This window comes from Rhinolophus sinicus, linkage group LG06 (genome assembly GCF_036562045.2).
Source record: "Rhinolophus sinicus isolate RSC01 linkage group LG06, ASM3656204v1, whole genome shotgun sequence".
Taxonomy (NCBI): domain Eukaryota; kingdom Metazoa; phylum Chordata; class Mammalia; order Chiroptera; family Rhinolophidae; genus Rhinolophus; species Rhinolophus sinicus.
In genome coordinates this window covers 104,345,875-104,365,137 of record NC_133756.1, presented here as the reverse complement: position 1 = coordinate 104,365,137, position 19,263 = coordinate 104,345,875, and the positions used below count along the sequence as shown (strand labels likewise).

Below are 19,263 nucleotides of genomic sequence, written 5' to 3'. Positions count from 1 at the left end.
CTCCTCTCTTGAAACATTAAACTAGGGGAAGCTTTTCTTCCAGCGATTATTCTCACAGGTTGAATGGTCTTTAAATTGTAATTGACAGAGTGCTTAGTGAAATGCTATATTTAGAAACTATTGTGTACCTATGTCTATTATCTGTGTTTCCTTTTCTTTTCCAAAGGCAGTGTTTCCATGGAAAAAGCGCATTTGTTGCTTAGGAGATTGTCCATTCTTGTATTCTTGCTTATCTTTCCCATTTAGTCACAGACAGGTTTGTAATATCATTCACAGTTGCTGTGGAGACTATTATGATGTCATGTGTATGGTGCTATTATTTAAGTTGGTGACTTAGCTGCCGGATCTTCTAAATAAAAAGGGCGTGTGCATGTACACGTACATGCATGCACACACACACTGCACTGCAAGAATTCTTTGAAATGATCTTACCACAGAATTTTTGAAAGGAGAAGTGCATCTGATGTTTTTTTCCCATAATTTAGTTGAACTTATATTCTGGTCTCAGACAGCCTGGAATCTCAGTCATTCAGGATGAAAATACTGACAAGAGAAAGATGTCAGCTTTTCTTACATAAGGTACTACCTAAAACTGCAGCACTCCATAGCTGAGCCAATTAATTTGTAGCATGCACCCAGATCTTTCCCTACAAGCTGGTCATTCTTTATTAACCAGTGTAACTGGAAATGAATCAAGATATAATAGCAGAGAGAGAATTCAATGACTCATAACTATGCTAGAAATTTCATTCTGCTAAAGGGAAAATGAAAGACGGGAGAACTAGCGTTTTACTGAGGCCTTGCTATGTGATCAGCGGTTAACATCCACAGGAACTTCTGCCGCTTCTCTCCTGGCTCTGTGACCTCTCATTCCTCTCTCCCTGACATCAACCTATAAATATGCTCAAGTCTCTCCCATCTTGATCCCTGCTTCCCATGCCCGTCTAAATCAGACTCCTGCCTTCTCTCTCTCTCATTTTAGTTTGTGCCATGTGTCTTGAAAGAATAGTCTATTCTTCCCAGCCAACCCATTCATCAGACTCACCAGGGGAGCCTTATAAAATATGGATTCCTAGGTTCCCCTTCAGAGGTTTTGAATCAGAAGATTCAGAGTGTGACTCAGATGTTTTTTAGCACGTTCCCTGGGTGATGCTGGGGTGCTGCCGGGTATTAGAACACTAATCTATACTCATTGCCTCTTATTTCTTTTCTTCCTAGTCACTCTTCAGCCCTGCTCAATCTGACTTTCATCTCTCTCATGCCAGTGAATGTGCTTTTGCCAGTATCACCGTCCTCCCTACCCGCTGAATGCAATGACGTGTTGGCCTGATATAGAATACTGAACATGGTGGGTCATTCCCACTTTGGAACTCTCTCCCCATTTGGCACCTGTGACACTGTGCTTTCCCAATCATCCCTCTGGCCTCTTTGAAAGTTCCTTTTTGGTATCCTTTGTGGATTCTAATTCCGCATCCTATCCTTAAATGTTGCTTTTCCCCAGGATATTATCCTCAGCTAATCTTATTTTCCTACAGACACTGAGCAATTTCATCCATTTTTATGGCTAACTGCCACAGGTATGTTGATGACACCTACATGTAACTACAACCCTGACCATCTCTTACCTAAGCTTTCAGATTCATGGATATCTCCATGTGCTGGACACATGTCCCAATGCCATGTAAGCTCCTTATACTTAGCTTGTCCAAAGCTGAACCCATTGTCTTCCTCACTGAACCTTCCGTAATTTCTTGATTGTGTTTTCTCCTCTCCCAGCTTCAGACCTTCACTATCCCTTGTGACAGTCTTCTAACAGGTTCCCCCAGATATCTAGCAATTATTTATGTTCTCCCCACCCCTCTTGGATGGTTAGCTCCATGAAGTTAGAAAATATGGCTTCTCCATGCTATATTCTAAGCATCTATCTGAATGCCTGGCAGGTGATCAATAGCATTTGCCATATAATGAAAGCATGTGCCATATAGCACACGGCTTCCTTGGAAATTCTTACTTATAGCTCAAACGTACAAAGCAATGAGCTTGAGGGGTACAGTGTTTAAAGCCTAAATTGCAAGCACCTAGATTGGTATTGGCATTAAGTTGAGAATTTTGCAATTTATTTTCCTCCCTCAGGTGCTCAGCACCAAACTAGGTCAGCTAGAGTCTTTCCCTCACACTGAGAGAGCTAGCTATTTCATTTAAAAGTGACCTTTCTCTCGTTTCATTGCCATGAATCTCAACTTTACAATGAGCTACTCAAACTTATGTATTCTTTCCTGACCTATTCAGATTAGCAGTGAATTATAGCCATGGTCAGTGTGGCTTGGGTCTCCTCTGTCACAAAGGGTCACTATGGCAGTCTCCTCACTGAGTCTCTGATTTCCCTGTTGGATCTTTTCACAAAGTGGGAATACTTACTGCAATGAAATATCACTGAAAAATTAAAATCTGTCATTCTTTTTTTCCCCCAGCACACCAGGCACAGGCAGAAAGCGTAGCTCAGGTCAGCAAGCAGTTGTCCAATCAGCTGATTATTTGGGACATTTTGAGAGCTCCGTCTTCTTCTTTGATGTTCTCAGCTTCCCTCTGATGCTCCATTTCCCGCTGTAAAACCCGCTGGTTTTTCTGGCCCTTCACTGGATAACTGCATTGTATAATGCGTGTAAAGAGCATTTGTAGCTTCTTAGAGGAAATATGTCAACTTAAGTGAGTGGTTACTTAGTGTAGCCATGGGTGATAGGTGACATTTGAAAGCCCATGTTTACAATTACTGTTTTTAGGATTATATTTGCAGTATTTTCTTTTCTTTTCTTTTTTTTTGCTCCAGCCACTCAAAAGATCATCAACAGAGAATATATGTGAAGACTTGTAGCATAGTTTGCTGTATAAATGCCATGTAGTAAATGTAAGTATTCTAGCAAGACCTTGACTCTCCATGCTAATAAGAACTAGCCATGGTGTGGATAATTTAAATCTACAGAGAATATAAAAATCTTGAGTCGCTCTGTATTGTCTATCTTTTCCTGCTATCAAACTGGCAGTCATTTGAATTTCACATCTTCTCCTGCCCAGTATGCTTTCATGAAAGGCGCTAATGAGAGGCAAAATGGCCAAGAGGCAGAAAGGTTATTGGAGAAGGAGCTGTAGCTAGGGGATGAGCAGGGGCAACAACTGGATAATCAGCTCCTGAAAATCGGCTTCAAAAAGCATAATTAAACTCGTTTTTACTGCTCCTGAGGCTAAATAGTCACTTCTCTTCTAAAGGCATTAACTGAGGCTTCCTCAGATCCAGGTTCTGTCCAGAGGGATGCAAGAGGAGAAAGGCTGAGAAGGTAAACAAGACGTGGTTGTACACAGATTCCTATAATAGAACACAGTCCCTTATCAGCAGCATCAGGGAAGTTCCCATGCCATGGGTTCAGAGGTGAGAGGCCGAGAAGCGTTAATAGGATTTCACCTCCTGGCCTATCAATTTATTCCTCCAAATTTCACTGTGGATGTATAACCAGAGGTTAATTCCTATTATAGGTCTAAGGTCAGAAAGGAAGTTTCTCTCTTTCTTCCTCAGTCTTTGGAGAAACACAAGTCTTGAGCACATGTATGCAGTGGGCTGGTAGGCATGTAGAGTTATTTTTACTGCCTCTGTAAAATGTCTCATGTTGTAGGGGACAGTACGACCTATGCTTATTCTCTACACATTTTTCTTTCTTTGCACCTGCTACCTTTATTAAAAATAATTAACTGAAATCTTTGTTTTAAAGTTTACTGCATTGATTTGATAAGTTAGTTGTATGTTCCTGGTGATTTTCCTTCATTCTCTGATACTTTATGACACATTAGTGGGTTGACTAAATATCACCAATTCTATTTATGCATAAGTAGCTTCACAAACAAAAGGAGCTTTAAACTCACAAGGGGACTACAATTGAGGGGGTTTTAATACCTGATAAGTAAATAATTTTTAATATAAAGAGAGAGCCTTACCAGGTTTGATATAGGGAGCCCTGGCTCCTCGTGGGCTCAGGCAGCCATTTCTTGTCTGATGGGTGTTCCTAGATAAGCGTAAATTTGATGTTTACATTTTCCAGGCCAAACTAAGTCAAATTTGTTGTCAAAGAGTGACTTTAGCAGCATTATTTGCTTGCCAGCCTCCTAAAAATCAGGGTAATGCCCCTGTGAACTAGGCAAATGTCGATGATTGAGTGGGAGGTCAGTGTAGTCAGTAGACTGTTGAATAATTCCACAGTGTGTCATTCATTTTCTGTGTCCTCAAGTCCAGGAAGCTGACATGGGGGAAAGGAGAACAAGAGATTAAGGCATAGAATAAAAGGCAATGAAATCCCCTTTTTAAATAATACATTCGTGAGCAAACCATGTATATGACCAATACATGGTCAGCAAACGGTGTTCTATCAGGCTTTTGCTCATCCTGCTGTTTACTAGCCTTAGAGGTAAAGGATAGAAAGAAATACATCACTTTATACATATGAGTCTGATCATTGTCAATCTTCTTTCCAATGATGTTTTTCCAAAGAGATCTTCTGTGAGTGAGGTTAAAGATAAAGTAAAATTGAACGTGTTGGGATTCAGTTGGCTTAATCATCTACCTGTAGGTGTCACTGTTTTCACTCCAGGAAGGAAAACTTTATTTATCCTTGACTATGTGTACCGAATGTTGTGCTAAATGCTGTGGATATAGGCATTAAATGAATGTTTCTTCTCTCAGGAAGCTTGGACTAAATGCCCATAACTTTTCATGCCTTATGTCGAGGAATTGAAGCCCTGTACCTTGCTTGCTAGAATACTGTATTATAAACAGCCATCTTGTTGACTTCTAGCCCTGCATAACCCAGGACAGACTTGGAAACAGATTCCAACAGTGAAGTCTTGAATGAGTAGGATTTCAAACACAACAGGACCCTACACAAGGACTGGTGTGATAGACGCAATGCTTTATTTCTGACCTACCACTGCTTCTTCCCGCCATTTTTGACCCTTGACTATTTCTTACAACTCCCAGAGTCCACCATTTTAATCTGTTTCCCTGGATCTCAATACTTGTTGTCAGACAACAAATTTGTACTATCAAGATGTCTATCCATTATGTCTCATTTAAATCTCTCCAGTGTTGTAGCTTAATCCTGTTTTCTCCCGACTGGCTTCCAATAGCAATAGGGAGTGGCTGGTCAGAACTCTGTATATAACATCTTCTCCCATATTGAAGATTGTTAAGTCACCTCCATCTTCTCTCTCAGCCACACAATTTTTGTTCCTTTGACCTTTTCTCATAAATGTCATTTTCTTCAATCATGTAGTGCTTGTCAACGCTCGGGAGTAGAGTGCAGGGCTTCTGGTAGGGCCTCAGCAAACAGAGGTGGTGAGATCCTTCCCAGGCTCTCTTCAGTCAGGGCCAGTCATGCTCACTTTGACAACTGGGCACCCCACGCAAAATAGGAATGAGATGAGCACAGGCATGAGATGAACATCGTTATGGAATATATGTTTATGTCCTTCCCCCCCAAAAAAAAAATTCGTATGTTGAAGCCCTGATCTCCATGTGTGACCGTATTTAGAGATGAGGCCTCTAAGTAGGTAATTAAATGAGGCCATAAGTGTAGGGCCCTGACCTGATAGGATTAGTGTCCTTATAAGAAGAGACCAGAGAGCTTGCTCTCTCTTTCCATTCATATGCACTGAAGAAAGGCCATGTGAGGACAAAGCAGGAAGACTACCATCTGCAAGCCATGAAGAGCGACCTTACCAGAAATCGACCACACCAGCATCTTAATCTTGGACTTCCAGCCCCCAGAACTCTGAGAAAATGAATTTCTGTTGTTTAAGCCCCCCAGTCTGTGTTGTTGTGTTACGGCAACTTGAGCAGCCTGATACAAGCATTTTTTAGACAATCCTTGTACTACTCCCATGTGCCTCGATCCTCCTAAGATTTGTTCCTCCGGAGCCTACTATAATGCATAGAATTTCCCTCCTGTCATTCTGACCTTCTCTATCAGAATATTTAAGACAAAATTTTCAACAGGACATTTTCGTGTTACTGATATTGAGGAATCCATTATATAGAAGAGTTTGTTGGACCAGGCTGTTACTGTGTGCTATAGTTCATTTTCCACTGGAATTGACTTAATCTGTAGTACATTCAAATATATTTGATAATAAGCCACATCATGAGGGCATTCTACTTTATTATTAAAATATCAGGAATCACTGTCTGATGACATCTTCAGCATTATGTTTTAATTACATAGAGAGAAAAAGAGTTCTTAGGCTTCAAGTCAGGGTGTAATTTTTTAAAAATTATTTAAATTGACTTTAAAGCACCTTCCAGCCATTTGTTCAATAGTGAAATTCCCCAGAATGCCTGCTGTTTTCTCTCTAATTTTTGACATTATTATCTTTCTGGAAACAGAGCTGCTATTTAACTCAGCTAGTACTGAACAGACACTGATTATTCTCTTTTGATGTAACTGGAGTGACTTAAATACTTACAGTCTTTTGTGTTAAGGGAAGATTAAAGGGTAGGAGAAAAGTGTTCTGTCTTACAACTCAAAATAGAAAAGTGTGCTGTCTTACAACGCAAAATAAATATTTCAGTATGAAGTGGCTGTAATTTCTTTAGGAAAAGCGTGCTGGGTCATTGGGTAACAATTCAGTAACAAAGCCTTAGAGGTAGATGTAAGTGGTTCCTACAGGGCTTTATTCTTAAAAGGTGCAAAGGTATTTTGACTTTGGTTGTGATACATGATTGAGCAGGAGAAGATGAGGCTAAGTTATACCAGGAACTCTTCTTCCTATAAATCAGAGACTCATCATTACGTTATCCATAATCCATATTCCTGTCAGAGTTTTTCAGAAATTTCTTTCAGCTATTACATCTTCTTAAAGGACTTACTACAGCAAGAACAAGTATGGCTTGAGAGGTTTAAGTAGAATTTAGACAAGTTAGATCATCTTAACTGTTGGGCGGTGAGTTTTAGCAACTCCCACAAACATCCTGGGGCATTCACGAGTCTCTGAGAAACAAAGATTCAACAATAAGGGAGAAATCAATATGTTATAAGGAAACAATAAAGTCAGCAAGGTTCATAACATCTGTTGGGCTTTCTGTTGCTAGCACAGTTTGGAATTAACCGAAGGCTATCCTTGAACTGGACTTCAGGCTTCAGAAGTCTTCCCTTTTTTTAAGTGAAGGGTTCAAACAAGATTACTTGGTAAGTCTGTTTCTGTCAAAAGAATCATGGTGACAATCCAGCTGTGTCCATTTCATTATGAGCCTCAGCTGTTTCATTCTGCAAATGATTTAACGACCAACCTTAGTAAAATTAAGTGATCTTGGCTACACTGATCAGTATCACCCAGGACTTCAGTGCCCGTCCTGTATAGCCTCTCTGCTTGGACATCTGGCTATCACTGCAAACTCAACATGTGCAGTGCAAAAGAAAATTCACATTTTCTTCTTGGAATCTTTCTCCACCCTTCTCCAACTTCCGCATTTCTGTCAACATTCAGAGACTCCCTCATTCAACTATAGCCAACCTTTACTGAGTAAAATTCAGTGCTACTCATTATGTTGAAAGAGTTAGGACCAAAGTGAGAAAGGGGGGTACAAAGATATACGAAAAGGAGAAGACAGTCCATGCTCAGCTGACAGCTTGTTGAGAAGGTGGTGTAAAGGGTGGAATGAATGATTGAAAAACCAATGTTCCACTGAATATTGGTTTAGGAGAAATCACCGAACTTCTTGCATATATGGCTTGTTCCCAGAGCCCTATCCAGATCTATTGTTCTATTACCTTAGAAGAGAAAATGGCTAACAGTGGTTCAAGAAGGATGAATCCTATTTTTACATCATTTGTTTCACTAACAACAAAATAAAGACAATGTAACCTGCCTTCTATCTTGCTGAAAAGATTGTTAATTTCTCACTTTTGCAATAAATTATTACAAAGAATAATAATAACTATAAGATATCTTCATTAATGGAACTGAACTCATGAATGTCTTCACCACAGCAAGACTTAATACATAGCAACACAATTTTCATTTTCACTGAGTAGCCAAGTAATCTATGCCTTGACATCAACATATATTGCTGGAAGCTACAAGAGCTGTAGGTACTTCATGAGTGTTCACCTCCATGTGGTTATGAAAATCTCCTAAGAAAACAAGAGCAAGGTAACTGAATAATGGGGTTTATCTTACCTTGCCGAGGTTCTGAATATTGTCTGTACTTTGGAAATAATTCTGACTCTATCATGTGTCTGGATAATGGTATTTCCTCATTATACCTGGGGCTTTTGTTTTTAAAATAAATCAGCTAACATGTCAGACATACGAAGCTCCTGGAAATAAATTTGACTCTTGGCAAAAACTGCATGTTACGTGAATATTACCTTTGTTACCTTCATACAGAGGGTGCCAAAAAAAATGTATACACATTTTAAGAAGGGAAAACTGTATTAAAAATGTAACACTCAATATATACCAATAACTAAAGATGAATACAAGTCATGTTTGACTTCTGCAATTACAAGAGGTGCTCAAAGTGGTTACCATCAGCGTCCAGACACTTCTGATTATAGTGAACTACTGCTTGAGCAACATTGACCAAAGTGTCCACGTGTATACATTTTTTTTTGGCACCCCCGGTACCCGGTATATTATGCATCCCTTCTTCACTTGACAGCTACTATTGAGATTTGGGAAGCCCACATACTTCATGTTATGTTTGATACATTCACTGGCATGGACCACTGTCATGTGGGTATGTAAACTTCATCACATGGATTTTATTGACTTCAATTTTCAATAAACAGAGCTCACTAAAATTCCTTTCAAAGAGGTTGAGAGGGACTCATTATACTTGGTGACAGAATGACTATTTGAACATTAAATTTAGGCTACATTAAATAATATGGACAGTAAATAGGCATGTGTATGTAAGTAGATGTACAACCCTGAACTCCTATGTCTTTTCTTGATCTATTGAACATGATCTTGACCCAAATGCTATAAAGTATTCAGAGCTCTACTTTCGGACTTTTTTCTTGGATATTTTCACTCTTGCTTCCATGTCAGTTTGCCTTAGCTAAGATCTCAAGTGTATCCCATCATGATTGCCAGCCTTGATAGCATCTTTCTGATTCTCCGTTTTCCTCTAAGTGAATTGAGTCAGTTATGCTTTATCATAAAATTTGACTTTATGGAGTCCAGATTTTAAAAATAGGGAAAGAAATATATGGCACTGTGGTATTTAAGTCTAAATGAAATGAGTTCTGAAATGTGGGTCCTTACGCTTCTTTATACATTTGGATCCACTATGGATTTTACAATTGAATTGGAAACTTATTAACATGCATCACAGCAAATGTCAGTGTCAATATAGTTTTCAGATGTCATGAATACATTCTGACATGAATGTTGCTTTTCTGTATTATATACATGAAGGGGTAAGTGAAAGTTGATCAGTTGTGTGCAGCCTACCTGGTTTCCAATCCTCATTAATCCCGTCTTCCAAAAGTTCAACCTGATACAATAAAGGAACTCGATAATGATTGGTGTGGTGGTGATATTAGTCATGTTTCAGATTATACATGTACTGTATTCGTTCTTTGTTTTGTTATTAACCTCTTAGACACCCTACTAGTCTGACATGAGCCATGTCTGAGAAGGTACAGATCCCATACCCCCAAGCATGATCAGCATAATTCATTCCCCATGTACCCACAATTCTCCAGATTAATACATTAATTAGTAATTATAATATGATGAGCATATTGATGCTAATAGCCTGAGGCACAAATGCTGATAATTAAGGCAGGATGCCTTCCAGACCAAATCCCCTCTTGCACTGGAATCAAACCTCTAGTCCTTCCCTAATATGTGCACCGGCATATGCATGTAAGGGGGGAGAAGTAATAACAAGTCATGGTAGGATATCAGGGCCTTCAGATTTAGTATCTTTCACTCTAGAGCAAGGTTCTCTGACACTGTCTTTAACGTTTCCCCAATTCTCCTTATGTTGGGGAGCAAACGAGCCTGATTTCTCTAGCCTAATAAATTATACTCTAAGGATCATGAATAGCTAGAGGGCTGGATACCTCTCCCTCAAGGAGCACCATAGCATCTTGTAGTTCTCAGCTAACAGCACTGCAATGTGGTTGTTAAAAACAAATCAGTGTCACTTTCTCTCTCTCTCTCTCTCCCTCCCTCTCTCTGTCTCTCTCTCTCTCCTCCTTAACCCACCTGGCCTTCCCACTCTGCTGGGAGCCATTTAATGCATGGTGCTTGATAATATACCTAAGTATAGAAATACTCCTGCTGCAGAAATATCTGAGTTGTGTGAATCTACTCACCCAGTGAGGAGTATGAATTTGAGTGCCTCCGGGGCCTTCCACTTCTGAGTGTATTGTACTCTTCAGTCCTTTACCAGCCAGTTATGGATTATATTTACAGATAGTCTCTGTTGCTGCTGAATGATTGCCACTTTGTCTTATGAACTACATGGGTTTTATCCTCACTAACCACTTTACAAGTATGTTTTCTAGTGTGAAAATATATTCAATCACCTTACAAGAAAGGGCTTAGACTACACTCAGACTCATGAGCTTGGCATTGGAGGTTTCCATGGTCTATGCCAGTACAGGTTCCCAAACATGCCACCGTTAAGTGTCTATTTCTCTAACTCTCCCTGGCCAAACCCTACACATCTTTTTAATACATCCCAGTTCCTGGAAGGCTTCATTTGCGTATTGTGATTTTTGTGTCCTTTTCTGTCTTCAAATAAATTGGGGCAAGAAATTTGGAGAGGCCACATTAGGATCCTGTCATTGATTATGAGTACCTGAGAGAATCCCACAACAGATTTTCGGTTCTCTCTGCTCCCCAGGCCTGCTCTGTACTTCTTAGGGTCAGAAGCTTTAGAGCACAACAGCTGAGGGGTGGAGGTTAATCCCTCCTGCTTGTTATAACAACCACCAGTTTGAGCGAGTCATTTCATCTCGCTGAATATGACGTTAGTTTCTTTATCTGAAAAATGGATATAATGATACATTCTGCAGGGCAATTCTACCTGGACTTGTTAAACAAGATAATGTGTAAATGGTTTAGCCTGATGCCTGAATTATAGTAAGTGTTCACTAATTATTAATTATAACCATTATGACTATTATTTTATTGTTGTTATAGAACAAGTTAGAAACATATAAGAAAAATTTCATCTAAATGCATACACATAAAAATAAAGACAATTACAAAATAGTTTATATGAACCATTTCTCTAAGTTTCATTGCATATATCCCTTTAAAAATTAAGCTTACTATACCGTCACATTTGAATATATATATATTAGCTCGAATTCTTTGAGGTAGCCTAACTTTACCTAGTATTTAATGATCTTTCTAAGTAAACAATAGCCCTGTATTATTTTCTTTCTACTCAATTCCCATTTTATAGGCCTCAGTGTCATTATTTCCTTCTCCTACATAAGTGACAGTTATTGAATGTGGTTTGTCAATGGCTCGCAACCTCTTTTGTTTTTGGTCCCACCATGTAACCTGGAATAATGAAGGAATTTATAGCCCATGTAATTTAACATAGTCACCATATAATACATACACTAGGTGGATGGATGGATAGATGATCAATCGATAGATATAGGTAGATCATAGAGATAGAGATATATATTTAACATATACAAGGTGTGATCAAAACATACGGTGAATGTTTAAATAAATAAAAAATAGTATTACAGTAAAAGACACATCACCATTAATCCACCCCAAAATACTCCCCCTCACTTTGAACACACTTATCCCATCGTTCTTGCCACTTTCTGAAGCAGTTCTGGAAGTCCTCTCTCATGAGTGTCTTTAGTTGCACTTTCGTGGCTGCCTTGATGTCCTGAATGGATTCAAAACATTTAACTTTCATGGTTATTTTGATTTGAGGGGAAGAGCCAGAAGTCAAACACGGTGCCATATCCAGTGAATAAGGTGGATGAGGACACACTGTAATGTATTTATTTGACAGAAATTGCCATACCGGAAGTGATGTGTGACACAGAGCCTTTCTATTATGATTGCAAAGTATGGTGAACACTGCTGCAGTGTGCCATCCAACGGAAAGGCAGGGATCTTCAATAGGGAAGCAGCATGTGGAACCTTAGTGTGTGACAAGTTTCAACTTGTTCGGTGCAGTTAGTTGGGTGTGCGCTACGGTTGAGAGGAGTGTTTTAACGTGTGCCGTAAATCATCCATCGTGACAATTCTCCGTGTCACACATCACTTCTGGTATACAGACAGCAATTTCTGTCAAATAAAAAAATTACGTGTGTCCTCATCCACCTTATTCACTGAATCTGGCACCATGTGACTTCCATCTCTTCCCCAAAGTCAAAATGACTCAGGTCCTCGAGGCAGCCACAACAGCACAACTAAAGACATGAAAGAGGACTTCCAGAACTGCTTCAGAAAGTGGCAAGAACGATGGGATAAGTGTGTTCGAAGTGAGGAGGAGTATCTTGAGGGGAATTAATGGCAATGTGTCTTTTACTGTAAGATTTTTTTAAATTTAAACATTCACCATATTTTTTTATCACACCTCATATGTTCTATACATATACTGTATTAGTTTGCAAGGGTCATTGTAACAAATTACCATGAACTTGCTGCCTTAAATTATCAGAAAGTTATTCTCACAGGTGTAAGAAGCCAGAAGTTCAAAATCAAGGGATGGCAGAGCCATGCTCTCTCTGAAGGCTCTATGGGAGAATCCTTCCTTGCTTCCTTCAGCTTCTGGAAGATCTAGGCATTCTTTGGCTTGTGGCTGCACAATTCCAATCTCTGACTCCATCTTCATATGGCTTTCCTCGCTGTATTTCAGCTCTCCCTCTGCTTTTTCTTATAAAGACAATTTTTATTGGATTTAGGCTCCACCAGATAATCCAGGATGATCTCATCTCTAGAACCTTTAGTTAATTACATCTGCAAAGATCCTTATTCCAAGTAAGATCACACGGACAAGTTCTAAGGGTTAGATATGGACCTATCTTCTGGGGAACCACGATTCAGCCCACTCCACACACATTATAATCATTCTACTTACCCGTTATAACCATTCTATTACTCTGTCATTTACATTATGTTTGGAAGTAAAGTTTATTAACACAAATAAAACTACTAGCTGTTAGGTTAGCTGAAAAATTATTTCAACACACTGAATACCAGTAAGATGCTGAGATCTATAGAACATGGGTTGAAAGAGATGACAAAGCATGTTGTAGGAGTCCTTTGAGGAAGACTCAGTTCTTATGAAAGTCACTAGTTCAACCTGGACCACCTGTCCATCCCACCAGATGGCAGCAGCTGTAGTAAGTCATGAGATGCATGCATCTGAAACAAGGGGCTGTGACTTTTTTTGTATGGTTTGCCTTTATGAAACCTGAAGAACTTAACAGACATGGCTGCAGGTAGGGAGAAAGTTTCTAGCAGATCTGCCTTAGCCTTAAACCTCACCCTCTTTCCCATGTTCATCCTAAGCTGTATTGCCTTTGGGTTCCTAGGTACCATGACTCAAAATGCCCTCATGCAGAACATGGCCAACCTGCTCCTATAGTTGTCATCAGCAGAGCCTAGCAAGTTGACAAAGTGAATCACCATCACGACACAGAGCTGGTACAATTTGATATTTTAACGTCCAGTGCAAAACTGGACTATCATTTCAATTATTATCCAGGTCCCATACAACCATTTGACTAGCAGGAAGCCCACTCTGCTAAGCACATGTTATTTGGTTTTCATTCTAACCAGAGAATTGAGACTCTATATAAATCAGCAAGAAATGCTTATGACATTGCATCGATACCTACTATTATTTTTTCCCTGTAACTGGCATCCTTAAACAAGAGCACGTGGTGAAGGAGGATTAGCCAAGCATATATCTGGGTAGCACTGGGCATGGCTTCCCACCCTCCCTCATTGGGAGACAGCAGACTGTGTCATGCCTGGCACTTCCATCTGATTTCTTCCTCGACATTTAGCCACAATAGGCTTTTTCTAGATGCCTAGAGTTCTGGGGCATCCCCATGGTGGAAATTCTTATGAACACTCTCCTCCCCTTTACAGAGTAGAACAAAACCCATAAAGGAATCTGATGGAGAGTGGAAGAGAGCTGACCCTTACCCTGTGTACCTGTGCATTAGCCACATCATCTCATTCCAACCTCATGGTAACCTTGAGAGGTAGTGTGAATGAATAAATGAGGCAGAATCCATGATGTCAGCCTCAGGATGCTATGATTTACTATCAGTTGCTACGTACCCACCGGTCACCCATGGCTGTGAAGAAGCCAAGTCCCAAAGAGGTTATTTGATGAAGTTCATCTGAGCCGTGCTGACATTTGATCCTATACTTGCCAAGTGAAGATCTTTGTCTTTCTGCTAAATTAGGTTGCAGGTTAATTAATGCAGATACCTTGGTCCTGTCCAGATTCAAATTCTTCTGGACTCTGGACCTACATCCTCAAAGCAAGAGGAGACTTCAGGATGTCAAGTAGCCTAAGTCAGCCAAACCGGCTGCACAGATAGCCCTGCAGTCAGTGAGCTGTTTTGGCACCCAAACTTCTGTTCAGAGACTTCAGCAAAAGCCCCCATCAGATAGTGCAGTGTCTGGAAATTCTGAGTTTGTAGTGAGAAGACCTGGGAATGAGTCCTGCTTACTTGCTGAACAGCTTTGGGCAAGTCTCAAATGCCTCTGATCTGTCTTGTGCATCTGTAAAACTGGAATAATACCACCGATCATATCTTGCTTCCAACAAGAGGAATGATGATGGTTAGTAAAGATACACTGTAAAAATAGCTGTACAAATGTCAAGGTGCTATTACAAAGAAAGCCATGAACTCATAGATAGACACACAGTCTCTGGCATTACAAATCCCCCAACCATGATCACGGCTGTGTAGATGGCAGGCTGGCACAGAAGCCCAAGACACAAAGACTACACCACTGCTTATACACACACCCTCCAGGCCACCAGCTGTGCTTTATGCACTTTGACTCTTGCAGTGTTGGGCAGGGTCTCTAACCCATTTTATGATGGGAACCTGATAACAATATTTGTAAGACTAATGTTTTACTGACATATCTAAACATGTGTAAATTGCCTCTTACTGTGTGTAGCATTAAGTAGATGCCTAGTGAATATTTGTTGAATGGATGGAAGAATGAATGCGTGCCTTCAAGATTCTTTTCAGTGAACTGTGAGATTACTGCCATTATATCAGGAGGGTAAAGTGCTGACCTTGCAGCCAACCTTGTCAATGCCTGGATGTCTGAGCTGCTGCCTGCCAGGGCGGCCCAGGGCCGTCTCCAGGGTGAAGGGCCAAGATGGCAGCGCCAGAGCCATTCTTCTGTCAAGCAGGCCAGAGGACCACCTCTGAAGCTGCATTGACATACAGCATCCCTCTTTATTAGAAATTCCTCCCCTGCCAAGCACCCACCTCAGTTTCAGTTCATCATCTGCATTTTTCCCTCTGTCAACTATTTTTGGATGTTGCCCTCTGGACCAATAATCATGATACTAAATTTTGCGATATCAGCCAGACATGCTGAATATTCTTGACCCTCCTCACTGGGAGCTGTTGCAGAAGAGGTGGTTCCTGATACCTGTCATTGTCCATGTTTTTTCCTGTCAAGGAAGACCCACGTACCCCCCAATAACCTCTAAACCTTGACCTTGCACCTGAAATAAAATGATTACTTCCTAACACCCCTTCTCACTGGAGATAGCTTTTGATGAGTTCTCTATTATGATTCACTGGCGCACATGATTACGTCTCCTTCGTCTTGCAGTACAGAAATGTTGTTACCATGTGACTTGACTGTCCTGAGGCCAAAAATCCACTAAAGATGACATACCAGCCTTGTTATGTGTACTGTTACTTTTCCATAGCTCATCGCCAGCCCAGAAGTTGGGGGTAGAGTCAGAAGTTAATTGAAATGGCTGCCACATTGCATCTCTCAGGGAATCCTTTCTCTAACATGCGTGACTGGTTATGTCTCTGTGTAGAAAGTCTTCTCTTTTGCTGTGCAAAGCATAAGTGGAAATATAAAGTCTCAGAGAACAGGAGCTGTATTCTTGATTGGAGTGAAAATGTGACAGAAACAGGACTCTGGTTGAGAAAGTGTTTCAGTGGTTGTCAGCACTTTCCTCTAACAGAGTGATCCATTTTTTAAAAAAAACGTTTTTATAATCCTCCTGCACTTTATTTACTTCAGTCCGTGTTAAGAAGTTTTCTGAGTAGATGGCAAAGAACAATTCTTAAAATGCGTGAATACCAAATGTAAGATAAAAAACATAATTGCAGTTTAGACTTCAGATTTATTTGAAAAGGGGATAATGATAGTAATTACCCAGTTTGAGTTTTGTAGAAGGCTAATTAGATCCCCAAAGCATTTGTATGCACAGGGAAAACCATAAATACAAAAGACCATCTGGTCCTTATCAGCTTACAACACTAACACTGTCTGTAATTATTTTTTCTATATTGTTTTGATGTTGACATTTTATGGAGCATTACATTCTACCCTGGTTAGGTAATAAACCTACATCTCTGAAAACCTGGGGGTTTACCACCCTTTTCCTTAATAAAAGTTTTAGGATTCTACAGGCAAAAGAGACACTGCTTTTGAGAAACAGGTAAACATCCTTTCATTGTATCCATTGTTCCAGAAATGTGTTGTTTATAAACTTCTCTGGCTTATCTGACTTGTTAGTAACTTAGTCTTCCAAATGCTTGGATTCAGTTAAGCTTTTTTTTTCTAGGTTAAATTGAGAATGACATATTTTGCTGTGCTGTACATGCACAGAAGTGCATCATTCATTGATCACTTTCTATAGTTAGCACTGTGTAAAAGTAACATTATTTGTTCTCATGTTCATTGCCTGTCTCCCCCACTAAAATGTCAGCCGAAAAAGGGCAGAGATTTTGCCTTACTCATTTTATGGTATCTCTCGCTACTACAATAATTCCTAGTATGTGGTGGGTACTCCAGGGTTATTTGTTGAAGTGAATGAATAAATGAAGTAGAATACATGATTTCAGTCTCAGGATGATATTCATTTGCTATCAATTGTTACCTAATAAACCACTCCCAAAATTAAGTGGCTTAAAACAACTAACATTTCATTAGATATCAAGATTCTGTTGTCTAGGAATTTGGGCAGAACTCAACTGGGCATTCTTTTGTTCTGCTTGGTACTGATGGTCACTTGGTGGTGTTTAGTTGGCAGATGAACTGGTCCAAAAACTCCAAGATAGTTTCATCAGACACCTAGTAAGTTATGGGGATGGATGGATGGGCTCAACTGGGACTATTGATCGGAACACTTATGTGGCTTAGGCTCCCAACAGCTTGGTAACACTGCGTTCCAGGGGGGCAAGAGAGAAGTTGCCAGTTGTCTGAGAGGATAAGCCTGGAATAGGCATAACATCACTTCCACCATATTTTATTGTTTAAGCATGTCACTTAGGCCAGCATGTCAATGGGAGGGTAATTAGACTCCTGCTCTCAATGGTAGAAGTAGCAAAAATAATTCCTGCCATCTTTAATCTACCACACCATCTAACTGAAGGCAAAGGCATGTTTACTGAGCAAGCTTAGAGCAATATTTAGACAAGAATGGTAAGTTCCACATGCGTAACTATCACATGAATGCAGAGTAAGAAAATCAGCATGATGACGGAAGGCTTTGTGGAGGCCACACATGAGTTTTGAACTTAGCCTGGAACAAAAGATAAGATTTCAAAACCTGAAGATAATGGAGGACAGTACTCCCAAAGAAGGAACTCTTGGCTTAAATACGGGTATCGAGCAGGATTGTCAACATTGACAACATCTCTTTATCTAGTAGCTGTTAGTTTGCAGTAAACTAGAGGTAAAAGCACATAACCATCACCATTTTTGTTGGAAAGGGACCAGGAAACAACATACACACTTTCCAGCTGCATTGTCTGTGAAATGCTGATTACATTCCTTCTTATAGAATCCCTTGCTGAGAATTATCTTTCAGAATCATGCTAAGAATAGACTTTGTTCAACTTGTTCTGCTTTCTTCTTTCTGATAAGAACTAAGACAATTCCTGTTTTCTTTTTCCTGATGACTTCTGGGACACTCAGACCGGAAACTGAGACTCAGGCAAAAATGTTGAGCCTTCCATTTGCATTTTTGCCCCACCACCTTTTCCTTATTCTTAATATTTTAATTCTGTTTCTGTTTTGCTAGTTTACAATGTGAACGTTTTGCTTTAATCCACCTCAAAAACCGTCCATAAAATACAATAAGCAAACAGGTACTGATTATGTTAATCCTTAGAGTTAAAAAAAATGTATATAAATAATTATGAACAAATAACATAGATCCTTATTTTAAAAGAATGTATAGTTTAACTTACGATCCCTGAACAATAGAATGTTAAGAACAATGGCAAATATGAGGACTGGACTTCAAATGAGGTAATTGCTAGAAATCAGATGAACAAGGTGAGTTGTGGTCACCTGACTGAGCCCGTGAATGCTAGAATAAAGAACCTGTCTTAACTGGAAAATTAGGGAAGTTGACATCAATATGACAAAGTATTTCAAACTGATACCCCATGTAATTTTCTCAAGGAGTGGAATTTTTCACAGATATTTTCACCTAAATTGTTTCCTTATTCAGATAGGAGGTTAGAATTCTTATAACATTTTTCATTTCATCAGCATTGAGGGCCCAACTAAGCAGCGATGTCTGGTAGGGGGTCTGGGAGCTGTCAGGACCAGTAAAATATATTTTGTACTTCTAGCCAGCTTATAGTAAAGTTGGGGAGACAATACTTTGGTTTATTAGCAGCCAGCAGCCTATTAAATAAGCTATATTTCTCCTATCATATTTCTGGATCTTAATTCCTCTGGCTTTCTGAACAAGGGATGCAGGAAATAGTAGATGTTGGATGGGGGAAATAGGCTGCCCCACATGATCAGGATTTCTTATTAAATGTTAACTGTCCAGAAACAGGAAATGACTAAATGAAATGATAATGGGCTTGTTTCCCACGATATACATTCACCCTGTGAAAAAGAATGCCTAATCTTATTTCACTGGTAGACCTGGATTTCATTTCAGTAGGTTGTATTCACCTCCTAAGGATAGAATGACCTGAATGGACATTTCGGTAGAAATTCACCTGGCCATGTCCCAGGAAGAGGAAA

The 19,263-nt window shown here is 39.7% G+C and overlaps 1 protein-coding gene across 6 annotated transcripts in view; it reads left to right on the top strand.

Moving 5' to 3' along the window:
* FAT3 (FAT atypical cadherin 3) overlaps nt 1-19,263 on the top strand; it is a 633,732-nt gene that overhangs the window by 377,844 nt on the left and 236,625 nt on the right. The window lies entirely within an intron of this gene.